The following is a 16,450-nucleotide window of genomic DNA, read 5'->3' on the forward strand; positions in this document are numbered from 1 at the left end:
GAAAATTGTCAAGAATGAGGTTTCTGGTAGGTAAAGTTTTGGGAGAAAAATCTAGGTATTGTTTTAATATATTCATTTAGATACTTTGAACCTCATGAATATATATCTACTGGTATGCAAATGATTCATTTGGATTAAATTTAACATTGTATTGCTAACATGTCAAACTTAAATAATTAATGGAAGGAGATGGGAAAGTGGAGAGCGCATTCTGGAATCTATTTTTTAATTACAAAAAGAGCTCTACTTCTGCATTTATTAATTTAAGATTAAGATCTCTTCCTTTTTTATTTCTTTGGCTGGAATGAACTTGTACCAGGTATAGCCTTGCTGACTTCCCACCATTGTGAAGGATTGCTAATTGCATCGACTCTTAAAGTAATAGATTTTGATTACTTAACCTTGGTAGGCCTTTGCCTGTTCCCAGTGTTGCCTGGAAATATGATTTGTGTGAGAATACTAATTCTTATTCTGATGCTATGTTTTTAACTATTTTTTAGTTTATCGTCTAGTGGTTGGTTTCCTCCAAGAAGGCTGCTGATGACGCCCCACTGTCTTTAAAGCCTATTTCAGGTCACAGTGCATATATTCACTGAAGAGAAAACAAAGTTTAGGCATATATTTTGTGCAACTTAACATTTTGTGAGATGGACCTATCATGCTTCAAAAATTGGTTTTTATTAAAAATAGGCCCTGAGAGTATGTTTGGAGGTTCTAGCAGGGGAGGGCAGCTACTCGCACGTATACCCTTGACCGAAGAACGGTCCTCCTCTTCCACCGAGGGCGCAGCTTCGGGAGGGGCGCACATGGCCCTTACACAAATGGCTTGAATTCAGCACTTTCCCCACCTCAAGCTCCAGACACAAAGAAGTTTTCCTTTCCTCCCTAATAGTTTGTTCAGGTTTTTAAATACTAAAGTCACCTTAGGATCAACAACCAAACCAAACGGAGCTTAGCACCCAAAGTCTTTCTTGCATTGTACCAAGGGGCAAGAAAACAGACACTGGAAGGCTTCCCTTTAATAGAAAACATACTGAGGATACCAGAAACCGCCTTTTGAGAGTAAGAAACAAAGTTCTACTGTCTTTGAATTTATTAAGTCTGTGATGCTCTGATTCTCACGATAACTACTGTAGGAAAGGCGTTGATTGGTGCCCACCCCTCCCTCTTACTAAAGAGGAAAAGGAGTTTGGCTGGGCCTGTTGGTTACCAAAGGCAAAGAGCGCGGAGGCGGCGGCACACTGGAGGCCTAGCGCTCAGAGCCCGCAGACGGGCTGGTCTGGGGCGGAAACGCAGGGCAGGCACACGACCCGCCCGGGAGGCCCAAGCAGCGCGAGCCCAGAAATCCCGGGCGGGCTGCCTCCGCTCCGCGGTTGCTTGGACACCGGGTAACCGACCCGGAGGGCCTCGGCCGCCGGCGCCGCGGAGCCGGCGGGGTGGGCAGGAGCGGCACGGGGAGACGGGCGGAGCCGGTGAGTCGGGGCTGCGCACTCCTCTGGCCGCCTGCACGGGCTCCCACCCGCAGAATCCAGACCGGTACCCTGGGCCGCCTGTGCCCAGAGTTACACCCCATTCGGGTCAATTCCTTAATAATCAACCCCTTCAGAGAGGCTGAGGCAAGGCTGTCACTCGGCGAATTTGAGAAAAATCCCCGTGGCGTGGGTAAGGGTTGTAAAGTCTCCCTCCACTGGCCGCCCAGCTGTACTTCACGTTGTCTAGAACGGCATCCCTAGGCTCTTATTCTTTTAATGATTATTTCTACTTTTCATTTTGCTTATAAGGCCTCCTTGTGGTGGTTCATGTATTATTATTTTGAATTGCTATTTTTCTTCTTTTGATATTTTTTCTTTCAAGTGTCTTCCCAAATACTGCACATCTACTTGGAGCAGGGGCTGGGGGATTTTATATGTTCTATAGCACCCCAAATAAGGAGTGGACTCAGGAGACCAACAGTTTCGTCACTTCCAATATCCAACATGTGGAGACACATCCAAATATCCAACAACCTAAAGGATTTTGAGCTGTTGCTTTACTTTGAATTATACTCTAGACATTTATATGTAGGCTAGTGCATTTCTATCCTGAATATATAATACTTCTCCTTTTATTATTGCATTCTTAAGATTTTATTAACCATATCCAGCTAATTTCCAGAACTATCAAAACTATGAGTTTGAACATTAACCTACTGATTCTACCAGGGTGAAGTCCCATTACGTTGGTAACTGCCACAGCTCTTATACAGAATTCAGCCTTCTCTCTTCTGCTCTTGCCTCAGATTCAACATAACCTCAGACTCAACTGACCTGTCACTACATCCTCAGAGTCTGTTCTTTCTTCTCCATTCCCTATGGCAGTGAGTGATACCTGCATACACTTTCTTTTTCCTTTCAACTATGGACTTCATTCTCACACAGGTTTATTCCACTAGGCTAGAACTATGATTTTCAAAAGCCCTGGACTCCTAAATTCCCAACCTTGTACCTAAAAAGAAAATCTAGAAGTGCCCTGGATGGGACTCCTTGACCCCAGTTGGTTCACCTGACTGTCCCTAAAGCATTCATGTTGGGGATAGGACTAACAGGATTGACAGCAGTCTATCGAACCATGTAGATGGAGTGGGCAAACAATTTCTCAAAAGAAAGGAACCCCCCTTCTCTTAAAAGAACCCTTCCCTCTTAAAAGAAGGAAAGATTCTGGGAAAAAAATAAAAACAATATTTACCCAGAGTTTACTTAGACATACAAAACTTAAGGTTAATGAGAATACTGACTAAAGAATTGCTAAAATGCTAGACATTGGAATCTAGACAGAATGGAAAGCAGAAGATGTATGGTAAGAAAGGAAAGGCAGGGTGATTAGGCAGCTGGAATACTCAAAGTAGGTGAAGAATCTGTGTGTGGTAATGATGTAAGAGAGAGAACTGGATTGATCCTAAGCTTTTGGATTATGTGCCTGGTGGAAAAGTAGTACATCCACAAGCAGATGGTTGCAAGGGTGAGCCTTAATGATCATGGTGTCTGCTTTCTGCACAGTAATAACACTAATAAAAATATATGGAATTTCAAAATTGGTGCTGAACTTTTAACCTCAGTTATAATGTTATGGATACAAAAACCACCCAAATGAAAGGGAGGCTATTTGTTCAGAGCTTGCACTAGCAAGGGAGTCAGCCACCATCATTTGTGTAGGGTGGAAACTCAAAGAGAGACAAAGGAGTTGGAAAGTTTTCAAGTGGAAAAAAAAAAGGGGGGGGGAGAGAGAGAGGACTTTAGGTATGCTTTGACTGGAGTTTGTTGACATGGGGAAGCTGGAGATGAGCTGACTAGGAGCAGGACATCCTACATGACTCGATTGAGGAGCTTATTTGGCTTTCTCTGGCTGGTCCTGAGTTGGAAAGACAGGCAAATATTAGGGAAGCTGGCAGTAATTGACAAAGCCTGATTGTTCCAGGCTGATTACTACAGAGGTTGTGGTTTGGCTTCCTGGGCTGGCTGGTGTACAGGTTGTGGGTTGGAATTCTATTTTTACATATGGTTTGGCTCTTGTCCATCTGTATATTCAGTCTCTCAGTGTTCACAGAAATTCAGTTAGGTAAACTTAATTTTACCCTTATATTAGGAAACTGAGCTATGAAGAGATTTGGATAGGTTGACTATTGCATTCATGACTACATAATTTGTTAGTGAACTCTCACTCACTGAATTTAAATCATGGCTATTTATTAAGCACTTATTACATGCTGGTCAGTGGACTAAACAGTTTGCATATACATGATAGATATATATCTCCTCGCGACACTTGGAGACATTATTGTTTTCACCATTTTCCAGAGGAGACTGATGCTCAAATACATGAAGAGTCTTCTCAAGGTCATATAACTGGTACAGAGCCCATCTGGAACTTAATCCCACATTTTACTGACTTAAAAGATATCCTTGGCACTTGATTAAACTGATAATCTACTTTCATCACTCTGTCACTCTATTTCACCCTAGTCTGTATCTATGAACATTACCATCTGGCCTCTTTTCCTGAGGACTTACAGGATGTGAGCAGGGATAACTAAAAGACCTTTCAGTGTGAAATGAAGGGATTTAATCTACCATTAGGATGCTGGAAAAACTTTGGATTTAACCACAGCCAACAAAACGGATGAGAGGCCTGGGCATGTGAAATCACATGGTGAAGGTGGACAGGTAAAAAAATGGTTGAAAAGGCAGTGAAAGAATACAAACAAGAGGGCATGAGTACCTAAAATCAACTGCTTCTCTTCATAAGCTAATGAAATACTTTGCATTAAAGTCAGTTATTTATAGATAAACTAAATATTGCTGATGGTTAGTAAGATGTTTCATGGACAAACTGGACAATTATTTTTCTTTTAAATTTGTTTTGTGGAAGTGAAACTGTATTTTCCTTGAAGAGAAAACTACCCTCAGGAATTGTAACTGTTGAGGCCCCAAATCACACTTGTGACAAATTCTTTAAGAGACTGAAGAAAGCTGAGTATTTGTGCTAGTAACATTATGTTAGCCAGTGTTAATTATGTGTTAATTACCTTTAGTGTTCCAACACTTATGGAACTCCAATTACTCAGTTTGGGCTCTCAGAACAATTTTATTACAGGCAAAAGATACAGCACAGAAACAACAGAAGATATGCAGGAAAAGTATCCAGAGATCTCAGGCACAGATTTCTTTATTCTCCCACCTAGGAGTCATATAGGTGCTCTTGGTCTGTACAGACAAGTCTGTAACCACTACTGCTGTGCATCTGAAGCACATCTGTAGCAGGAAACCCAAATCTGCTCATGGTGGGGATCTCTTATAACGAACTCCTCATACAGACATATTCTAACTATGTTTCCAGCTTTTACTTTGAAAGCTGCCCTCTCCCAGGCTCTATCAAAATTAGATTCAATTATAAATCCAATTATTATTACTAAACAGTGCTGGCAGGCTGATAATATATATGCTGCTCTGAAACAACTCACAGACCCATGGTTTCAAAACATCATTTATCCTTAGTTAATGCATTCCATAGTATTGGCCAAGGGTCAGTAGCTCTGGAGATAAGCTGCAATTAATCCAAACAAGCTAAGATGAACCCATTATATGCATAGCCTCTGGACAGGGCAACTTTTAAACTAAATGCTCAAGCCTTTTCCACAATAGAACTAGCAAACAAATAAACACCCCCCTCCTGTATCTACATATCACCTCATGTATAGTTCTTTCCATCCTGTATCTGTTTGTTTTCTGGAAAGAGTAGTCTATTCATGCCTTTTCTTCTTCTCCATTCATTCACTCCCAGGCTTCTTGCTACCTAAATTCTGCTACTGTCATTTAAGGTCACCCATGACCTACTGCCACATTAAATGGACTTTCTTTTCCTAGTTTTTATCTTGTTATGTAACTTTTTAAAGCTCTTTAGGTTTTGGCTCCTTCTTGAAACTTGGATTCTATGACCCCATTCATTCCTGTTTTCCCTGCAAATTTTCTAGAAATTGTCAATGTTATTAATTTTCTTGGCTTTCATTGTCAATATTCCTTTCTTTGTTGTTGTGTGATCTCATCAAATTATCAGCTCCAAAATGATAATACTGAAAACTCTAGCTCGTCTAAAATTTTCTCATGAATATTAGACACACATATAACATTAAAAAGCACTCATATATAAATTTAAAGTAGTCACCTTTCCTCTAAATCCTACCAGTTCTTCCTCACATAGACCCAAATGAAGATAATGGTACTGCCATCTATTCATTCCCTCATGCCAGAAACGGGAGTTACTCTAGACTCCTCCTGTTACCACATCCAATTTCTTACCAAATAATGCAGTTTGTGCCTATTAAATACCTTTTGGTTCTTTCTTCTCCTCTCCATTTTTACTTTCTCTGGCTTAATTTTAAAAATACCTTGATTAGTTTTCTTCTTGATCATTTTTTGTCTCAAATCATGTTCTCCTCCAATTAACCCTCTGGCAGGGCACTGGATTGAGACTACCTATTCACTAATGTCTTCCCACAAAAGATTCTAAATGGTTAAAAAGGGGTCTTGTTTATTTTTGTGTCTTCAGTGCCTGGCATATAATGTACATTCAATAAATATTTTCTGAGTGAATAAATGAATATGGAGTTTAGAAAATATATATGGAAAATTATCATATGCTACTGACATGCTCTAGAACAATGTTGTCTGAAACACTTCTCTGCAGTGATAGAACTGTCCCAGAATGCAGGGGCCACTAGCTACCTGTGGTTATTGAGTTCTTGAAGGTGGCCAGTATAGCGAAAGAATGGAATTTTTAATTTTAAAATTTAGTATGGCTAGTGTCTTTAGCGTAGGACAGTACGGCTCTAGAAAACAGGCCCAGAAATTTCCTTTCTGCTCCATTATCACCACCTCAAACCAAGATTCTGGAGATGTTCTGTCACACAGAGTTCAACAATTCCATTCAAGAAATATTTCTGACTACTTAATACATGCCAAGCACTGTGGCTTCAAAGAGAAAACAAGTAATTTCTGCAAACAAATATGCAGCAGGAAAATGCCAACTAGTAATGGAATTTGATTTCTGAAATGCTGTTATTTAGGGGACATTCTGAGGGTTGATTTTGACAGTGGGAAAGAACATTTTATTTTTTTCCCTCTTCTTCCTCTTCCTTCTCCATCTAGATTCCAAGGTAGCAAATGGGAGTGGAATTGTCAAAACTATACTTCTGATGATGATGGGAGCCATTCTGGATCCCACTTAATACCCCTCCTTAAGGGTGCCTGAGTGGCTCAGTTGGTTAAGCAACTGCCTTCAGCTCAGGTCATGATCCTGGAGTCCCGGGATCAAGACCCACATCGGGCTCTGCTCAGCAGGGAGTCTGCTTCTCCCTCTGACCCTCCTCCCTCTCGTGCTCTCTATCTCTCATTCTCTCTTGCTCAAATAAATAAATAAAATCTTTAAAAAAAAAAAAACCCTCCTTAAGGTGATGATGAAATTCTGCTGATTTGACCTATTTAGTTTTCATTATGTCTCTCCTCTTTTCTACCCCCTATTTTGTATTTGTTTGGTATTTCAATTGCTTTTAGATTAATTTCTTTGCATTTTGTAATACACTGTCAAAGATGACCCAATATCATATCCCTCTGGCTCTAGACAATTCCACCAAACTGTGTCATTTATTATGACTGGCTGTTTGTGGTGTGATAGCAAATTTTCAATCAGTATGACAGCATTAATAGCCAAGCTAATTTAGATTACTTAGCAAATATTATGCCATGAGATTATGTATAAAATGATATCAGTGGGGCCCAAAAATGTTGTATATAATGTATTTCTTTATCCAGTAATTTGAACATTTCCATAGAAAACTGCAGTAAGAAGCTCTTGGCATAATTTCTTTGTAATAAATTCTGAATGCTGCTTATTACTTTTGCTTTTCTTATTCTCCAGATGGTTACACATTTGCGCTCTATTTGTCTGTTATTTCACTAAGCACAGATTTCTTACTGGGTGCTATTATTTATTTATTTTTATTTATAGCTTTGGTTTGTCTTGTAGTAGACAAAAACTGTTTCTCTTAACCGATAATTTAAGAACAATAGGAAAGGAAATTAGTGGGAAGCTTTGATTTTCCAGTGTGATTTAATATTTTTCAAGAGCTATACCACTGGATGAATTTTGATATCTATACTGAACATTAACAATTTAAATCATTTAGTAGTGAAAATTATATAATTCCTAGAATATATAAATAAGTAATGCTTGTATTAAGATCTTTGCTAAATCATAGTAATTTAAAAAATCCAAATGTTTGTATTTTAAAATCTTTCAAAAATGGAATCATTAATAAAAGAATTACTTCTTTTCCCTATGGCGTAATGATAACCTCATAGTGACATACATTTTGATTTTCTTTTTCAAAAGTATAGGAAAATATACCTTTCCATACAAAGAAATCACTTGTGTTGAATTATTGGCCAGTCATGGAGTGGGAAGCTATTAAGGTACATTACTGTTTAGAATGAAACATGTAATAGGAAACTTCAGTATTTTATTTAATTTTTTCAACTAACAGCTTAAAGCTGTAGGTAGAGGGAAATAAAGCTTCATTGTCAAGTTTCACCCTATTCTTCTTTATTTTCTGATTAGTTTTAGTCTCATATTTTCCTTCCCTTCAGATGACTTACTGGGCTCTGGTAAAGAACCTAAAAAGAGGAACACTGAGTGAGTAGTGGGTAAGGGGGTGAGTGGCAGCAGTGCACTACCTGTTTTCAATTTAGTGTTTGAAGACCTGTAGGAGGAAAAAAACCCAAAAACAAAACATGACCTTTTGCCAAGGTCATATTCAAGGAAGAGTTAGTCTCTCGGTTTTTATTAAATTTTAACTTGGTAGCTCATATGAACTAAAATTCTTTCTTATTTAGTAACATATGCTTTGCATTAATGCAGTAGTTGCATTTTGGGGAAGATCATTTAGGGAATCTGGATAAATAAAAATCAGATATACTCTGGAGGCTCCATGCCAACGTATGGATAATTCTTTTGCAAAAGCAGAAAAATCACCACTAGGTAACAGTTCTCAATAAAATTTTTAAAGTATCTCCTATGTGAATCCTCGGGATTCCTCTCAGATTATCCAACCTTTAAACCCTACAAGGTTCATAAAAATGACAGGCAGAATGAACAGTCTTGCATTAGAAGAATAAACAGATCTTGGTGAGTGTTGTTAAAATTTCTGAACAAAGGTTAACTCACACTGAGTAGTTTCTTCATTACTCAAATATAACCCCAGAATAGTTGATAATATCAGAGTCTTTCTTATAAAGGCAATAAACCTGTGGAAAGGTCATATTTTATATACCTTAATATCACATTAGTCAATGTAACTGAGTTGTCTTAACATTTAGTTCCTTTCAAGACAGCTACTTGTTGGTATCTTTGAAAAGTAATTAAATCAATGGGAAAAGGCAAACAATTTTTCAAAATATTTTACAGTTTCTCTTAGTAAAGCATCATAAATGAATTATAGGCAGCATGGAGATAATGTGTTCCTTATTGCTAGGTTCAGTCCTTCTTAAATGAGTTGCCAGAATTGTTTTTCAAAAGAGATTTGTCTCTTTGTTACTGAGGATCCTAGAATGTGTAAAATTAGGAAGAAGAGCCCTTACTGGTATATAGACCTACAAATGTTGTCCTGGTGTGTGTGTGTGTGTGTGTGTTTGTGGAAAAGGCGTGAAAAGTTAATACTAACATTAGGGTTGAAGAAATACATTACTGCCATTCCTAAGTAAAACTTATAGTTCCATTAAAACAACATTTTCCACTAGCATATACTTCTATTGATGTAGAAAGCCTGGATCTTAGTCTACAAACTGAGCCGTGTAAAGAATACCACACTTAAAATTTTCCTCTAAATCAACTAAATTCCAACTTGGTGGTACTATCCCACCAGTTCAGCAGGAAATTTACCATTATTCATAATATATACATTAATGTGGTTATATATTCATAATTATATACATTTATACCAAAAGTGTTGAAAAACAAAGTTTACATTTTAGGTGGGAAAAAACAATTTTACAAGGTGTTTATCTTTTTATGTGGAATTACAGGAAAATAGCACATACAATCTAACTAGAATAGTGAGGCAATCCCAAGTTTAAGCTTACTTTTGTTAAAAATAGGTTCTTTGGTTCTGTAGGTTACAAATGTTCTACATCCTCTAGTTTAAATGACTAATAAAGATAAATGATTTATTACATGGTTACCTGAATAAAAAGAATTTCTAGGTAAAAGTGATTTTGCTTTACATTTTCTATTTCATTAAGTATGGTTCCCTGATCTAAAGAGGTTCCTTTTTAAATTAAAATTGTGGTTTCCTTTATTAAAGAGAAATGTAGAAATAATCTACATTATAAACCCTATAGGATTCAGGTAATATATCCATTCACAATATAGACATTCTTTTGCAGTTTGCATGTCTGTATTACCTTTTGTTATCTGATAAATGGATTCTTCTATTACTTTACTGTATCATAACTTTCGCAAAAAAGTTTTATCATATTAATTACTGAAGACAGGGTGTGTGTGTGTGTGTGTGTGTGTGTGTGTGTGTGTGTGTGTCTAGGGATTGTCAGTTCCAAGTTCTTTGCTCATTTTTTCTGATTGAATATTTCATATTTTTCTCACCAATTTTTTGTAACTTTTTATATATTAAGCCAGGAACATTTTGTTACCCACATTTTAAGAATTTCTTCCTGATTTGAGAGAGTTTTTAAAAAAATAGTTGGATAGCTTTAAGTTTTTATGGAGTTACAGCTCTAGAACTTTATGTAATTTTTGGTGTTATGCTCAGAGACCTTTCTCATTTTTATATAAAGTTTCCTCTAGCTGTTTGTTTTTCCTTTTACATTTAAGCTTTTAATCTATTTGATTTTGAGCCTAATTCTATAGTCTCAAACAGAGACTTTGTAATCATTTCCCCGGATTCTATTAAAATCAAGTTGACATTTAACAAATGATTGGGAAATATTGCATATTTTGTTCTTATTTTAAAGAGTTACTGTACACAATAGCACCTTGAAATGTCCTGAAAAACTCTTTTCTTACTTTTATTTCACCCTGTGAACACTGGTTATAATACTTCCCTGATCTCTCTGTAGTAGAATAACATGGTGATAGATTGCACAGCTAAGTCCAATTCTACACTGCCCAGGTACAAGACACTGCCAAGTACTTAACCTCTCTGATTTCAAGTCTCCTTTGTAAAACAGGGCAAGTAATCCTACCTACCTCATAGGCTGTTGTGAAAGTAAAGGCAAATGAGGCATGTTTTAAGTTCAAGCTATCAGTTTCTTTGTGTCAAGACTCCTCTAGCTATTTCATGAAGTTAGGAGTAATATCTCTAAATAAATTGAAACTTTGGGTGTGCAGGGGCTGTGTCTCAACATTTTCTTTTCTTCTTCAAAATTTTCTTACATTCTCTAAAATCTCTATCAGAAATAGTCAGAAGTGTTCAATAAATAGCTGATGTTCTAAAAAAAGTAAAATGAAAAGGCACATTTCTTCAAGAGCAAAGGCTATCTCATAGTAAAATGGCATAATATTTTTTTAAAGATTTTATTTATTTGAGAAAGACAGAGAGAGATAGCGAGAAAGAGCAAGAGCGAGGGGTGGGGGACAGAGAGAGAGAGAAGCAGGCTCCGTGATGTGGGGCTCCATCCCAGGACCCTGGGATCATGACCTGAGCCAAAGGCAGACGCTTAACGGACTGAGCCACCCAGGCGCCCCTGGCATAGTATTTTCTTTCTTTCTTTTTTTTAAAGATTTTATTTATTTATTTGACAGAGACAGAGATAGCAAGAGCAGGAACACAAGCAGGGGGAGTGGGAGAGGGAGAAGCAGGCTTCCCACAGAGCAGGGAGACCGATGCGGAGCTTGATCCCAGGACTCTGGGATCATGACCTGAGCCGAAGGCAGACGCTTAACACTTGAGCCACCCAGGTGCCCCGGCATAGTATTTTCTAATTAAAATATTTCTTCCATAAGACTTTTAAAGTTTCAAATTTATAAGAATTTGTTATTTTACATTTCAGACATAAAGTAGCCATGGAATATAAATGACTTAAGTACTTTATATTTTGTCAGCAAATGTAAATGTTACTCAGGACACTCACTGTAAAATCATTTGATGTGACTTAGAGGTGAAATAGTAACTTAGTACATGATATTGACCTATGAAATAATTTAACATCATAAAAGCTGATTTGACTTGCTTGTCGTTCTTTATGTCTCAAGAAATTACCAGAAGGTGAAAGGCTCATCTTTTAGACAAATTCAGAATATGGTATGAGATTACTTTGTGAATATATATGTGGAAACGGACTTTTTCAGTTCTAATTTGATTTGTAGAGAAATCTAATCTTTCTGAAGGCGTATTTGGCTTTAGTAAAACCATGAGATGTAATATTTAATGCCTCTTAACTCTGATCTATTGGATGTAATACAAACAATACAAAGTCTATAGAACTTCATTAAAGAAAGAGAGAAGATACTAAGAATCAGAGGATAGATTTTAAAGATTTATAAAAGAAATTATTATAGATATGTGTGAGAAAGTTGTGGAAAAAAATGCCTTGTAAAAAGATGTTTTTTGAGAAATCAACACAAAAGGCAGGATTTATTCTTTTTTCTATTACTGTTGTGGTATTATAAATTTTATACAATAGGATTTTTTAAATTTTGGAACTTGGGTTAAAATGAAAATCAATATTTGATAAATGCATGTTCAGTATGATGATCTGTTTTTAATGGCTGAGCTTTATTTGACAAACTGTTTTTCATTGTTTCTTGAAATAACTTTGAAAATGGTTGTCAAGAATGAACATAATGATTGCATCTTTGTGACTTATTTATTCCAAAACTGGAAGTTTGTACCTATTAATCCCCTTTATCTATTTCACCCATTGCCTCACCCACCTCCCCTCTGGCAACCTCTGAAACACAGTTTGTTTTCTGTTTTTAAGAGTCTGGCTTTTCATTTGTTTGTTTTTGTTTCTCTGTTTGTTCATTTTGCTTTTTAGATTCCACATACAAGGAAGTCACAGAGATGACAGGTACAGCATGGGGAATATAGTCAATAACACTGTAATAATATTATAGGATGACAGATGGTGACTACACTTATGGTGAGCAATGAGTAATGTACAAAACTGCTGAATCAATATGTGGTGTACCTGAAACTAATATTACATTTTATGTTAATTATACTTCAATAAAAAAAGAATGATCATAATTGTTTATTGAAAACTGAAATGTTTTCCCTAGAATCTGTGATTGGAATATTGACCTATAGTTTATTATAAATATGAATCTTTTCTATGTTTAAGGCAAAATTAAGCTACATTATGAGCAAATGTTGTCTTTAAGCTCTTTATAAATATATGTACATGCCAATTATTTTGTTTTATTAACAATAACTCTAACTTTGATTTTTATGATCATTCAAAAATTTCCCACTATTCATTATCCTCATCTTGTTACAATCAGTTTTTTGAGTTTTTGCTCTGTTGCACTTTGATTATAAAAAATAAATAAGACAACATTCTTCTCCCCTCACATCTCATAAATCAGTGGAAAAAAAAACACGTGCACAATTATTTAAGAAACTCTACAATATGTACAATATAATACTTAAGTAATAATAAAGTATAGGGAGGAGTAAGTAAATTTGTTTTGTGGTGAGAAGTAAAAGGAGACATCATATTAGATACCTAAGGAAAGAAAGAGTAAAAAGCATGTGCAAGGGAATGGTTGTGTGTGCTATGGTGAGCACCATACATTATGTAAGACTGATGAATCACAGACCTGTACCCCTGAAACAAACAGTACATTATATGTTAATTAAAAAACAGAAGTGTATGTCTTATTTTGATGACTGGTATGACTAGAATATGGAATGTGTGGTAAAGAGGCAAAAGGTGGCAGGAATATACCAAGGAATATTTTTATTGTCTCACTGACATGTAACTTTTAGACCTTGTGTTAAAATTCCTTGGTGTTACTAGAAAATATATAATGTATATCAAATTGGTGAGTGCCTTGAAGGCACAGAATATGTCTTATTCTTTTGTAACCTAAACAAGTAGCACAGTGACAAGCAAGATATAAGCTAAAAACTGCTAAAGGAATCAGTGAGTGGCTAAAATGAAATGAGTCAAGCATTATCAAATATTAAAGTGGATCTTAGAAATTAATTCAGTCCAGTCCCTTAGATTTTCCAAATCCTTCCTATATAAACCTTAATAAACTATTTTATAGTTCCTCCATAATCACTTTTATCGATAAAACGCTTTCTACCTCACAACATAGCTTTGTTCACTGTTGGAAAAACTAGAATTGTCAGAAACATTTCTGCATGACTGCCAAAATATTCTTCCATGTGGAACCACAACCTGTTAGTCTGCCAGCCATTTTTGGAATAAGCCTCTGTGGATGTCTGATTAGACTTATTTCCCTATCTTCTCCCCTACCCCACCATTGGCAACATTATAGTGAGGACAGCTTACAATAATAGATAGCAGCCTTACCCCTGGCCATAACTGTGGGCAGGAATAGAGGACAGACTTAAGCTAGTACAATAATATCCTGACTTCCCAGCAATGATTGAAAGGGTCAAATAGGCACTTGGTCCAAGTAAGGCTAACTGAAATACCCCCGGAGATAACTGGAATCAAATTTGAGAAACAGTCAGCTTCACTTTGATGGCTGAAGCTCTACAATATAAATCTCAGGAGATGTCAGCAAAGAAGATTTCTGAACCACAGAAAAAGTCAAGTTGTAGAAAGAAAACTAGAATGAGTATGAAAAGACTACTTGAAACTAAGACAGAGAGAATGTTGATGGAACCTAAGTCCTTGTATTCCTGCTTCTGTTATGGATGGACTACTGATATTTCCTACTAATTAACCAGTATCTTTCCCATAAATTCTCCATTTTATGTTGTATTCTTTTTGTGTTTTTTTGTTTGTTTTTGTTTTTACTTAAACTGAGTTTTCTTATCTGCAACAAATAAGAACCAATATAACTGGCATTCTGGTTTAGACATTTTAGATCTTTACTCTCAGTCGTGGTTGGTCATTCCTCTGCTCTGTTAAGATCAAATCTCTGATTACTGACCTTGGCCAGGACGCTGACTCTTTCCTATTTGCTGCCTTACTTGATGGTTTGCATTTGTATTCTGTGCTCTTTATCAGCTATGTTTAATCTGTTTAGGGTTTGGAAGCTATCTAGACAGAATATGACATAATTTTTTTTTAAGATTTTTTAAATTTATTTTATTTGACAGAGAGAGAGAGAGCACAAGCAGGGAAAGTGGCAGGCAGAGGGAGAGGGAGAAGCACGCTCTCCGCTGAGCAGGGAGCCCGATGTGGGGCTCAATCCCAGGACCCTGGGATCATGACCTGAGCCAAAGGCAGACGCTTAACCGACTGAGCCACCCAGGTGCCCCCACAATTTGTATTTGAATCATAACTTTAAATAAGTTTGAAATCTCAGTTATATTATGGGGTGAAAAACTGGGAAAAGTAATAATTTTTTAATATTCTAACAGTTTATTAACTGTTTCCCATTGTCAGACCTTTTAAAAATCTTCCTTGTGAAAAGAATGTAGACTTCTATTATTGGGCATATTTAAATTATTATAAAATAAATCAGCTGAACTATAGACAAAGCCAGTAAGAATAAACAAATATGTTTTCCACAATTACTGGAAGACTATCAGTATGTTTACGCTGAATACTGAAAAGAATGTGTGAGGTAATCATGGCTACTGAGATGATTTAAGATAGCCTAAAGTTGCTTAATATTTTCATGAGGATATGAAAGAACAGGAAAGTGGCACATTACTTTCATAGCCTTATCAAAGCCATGAAAATAACATAGATAAAAAGAAACAGCATCGTGGGGCACCTGGGTGGCTCAGTGGGTTAAGCCTCTGCCTTCTGCCCAAGTCATGATCTGTGGGGAGTTTTCTTCTCCCTCTCCCTCTGCGCCTCCCCCCTGGCTCCTGCTCTCTCTCTCTTTGCATTCTCTCTCAAAAAGAAAAAAGAAAAAAGAAACAGCACCTACAGAGATGAAGTATATAAATACAGTTGCTTAGGTTTTAGAACAGTATATGGTACTATCATTGACTTTAAGGCTTTAGTTTTTGTGGGCACTGGGGATGAGTTTCTAAATTGTCTAACTACTGACTTTTGATATTGTTTGTGGGTTTGGGAAATGGGTGATCCAAACTGATTTATATGCTTTATTTCCATTAAAAATAAATATATTTTCAAATAAGAACACTGAAATAAACTGGGAGAAGATCCTTATAATGCATTAATAACAAAGGACTATATCTAGAACTATTGAAGATTAAAAAAAAAAACAAACCATAACCCAGAATGTACTTTACCATGTGTATACACTAGAGATACTCTAGGATGATACACAAAAGTATGTAAGAGACCTTATAGTAGACTTAGTTACAATAGCAAAAATATTTGAAAACAACTGAAATGTTCATCAATAGGAGAATGGTGTACTAAAACAATGGAATTTTATACAGCAGTGAAAGAATGAAAAAAAGCTACTTATAAAAACACAGATAAATCTCAAAAATGTACTAAACAATAAAAAAATCTGTAGAATGATTTAAGTACAATATTTATTTAAAGTTGTAAAACTCTGAATCAATTCTATACACTATACTATTTTGAGATATATAATAAAAATAAACTGAAACCATGAGGATTATAATTTTGATGGTTCTAACTTTTGGTGAGGGAGGAAGTGAAATGTGACCACTGACTAATACAGTGAAATTTGAATGTTATTGTTAACCATTTATTTCTTAGTCTGTATTGTAGAATTTGACAATAAGAATATTTAAAACAATTAAAAATAAAAT

General features: G+C 36.2%; 1 protein-coding gene across 6 annotated transcripts in view; it reads left to right on the forward strand.

Moving 5' to 3' along the window:
* The first annotated feature begins 1,397 nt into the window (after positions 1-1,397).
* The window catches only part of CCDC178 (coiled-coil domain containing 178), a 427,560-nt gene continuing 412,507 nt past the window's right edge, over positions 1,398-16,450 (forward strand). For 4 of the 6 annotated variants that reach the window (XR_012379920.1, XR_012379921.1, XM_025886654.2 and 1 more), the window contains exons 1-2: positions 1,398-1,472; positions 12,582-12,614. The gene's annotated coding sequence lies outside the window, so the exon portion shown is untranslated. Of the gene's footprint in view, positions 1,473-12,581; positions 12,687-16,450 lie in introns of those variants that run through there. The other 2 variants (XM_073897973.1, XM_073897974.1) reach the window with 2 other exon arrangements.

Source organism: Callorhinus ursinus, unplaced genomic scaffold, assembly GCF_003265705.2.
Source record: "Callorhinus ursinus isolate GAN/ISIS: 27379988/994484 unplaced genomic scaffold, GSC_fseal_2.0 scaffold11, whole genome shotgun sequence".
NCBI classification, from domain to species: Eukaryota; Metazoa; Chordata; class Mammalia; order Carnivora; family Otariidae; genus Callorhinus; species Callorhinus ursinus.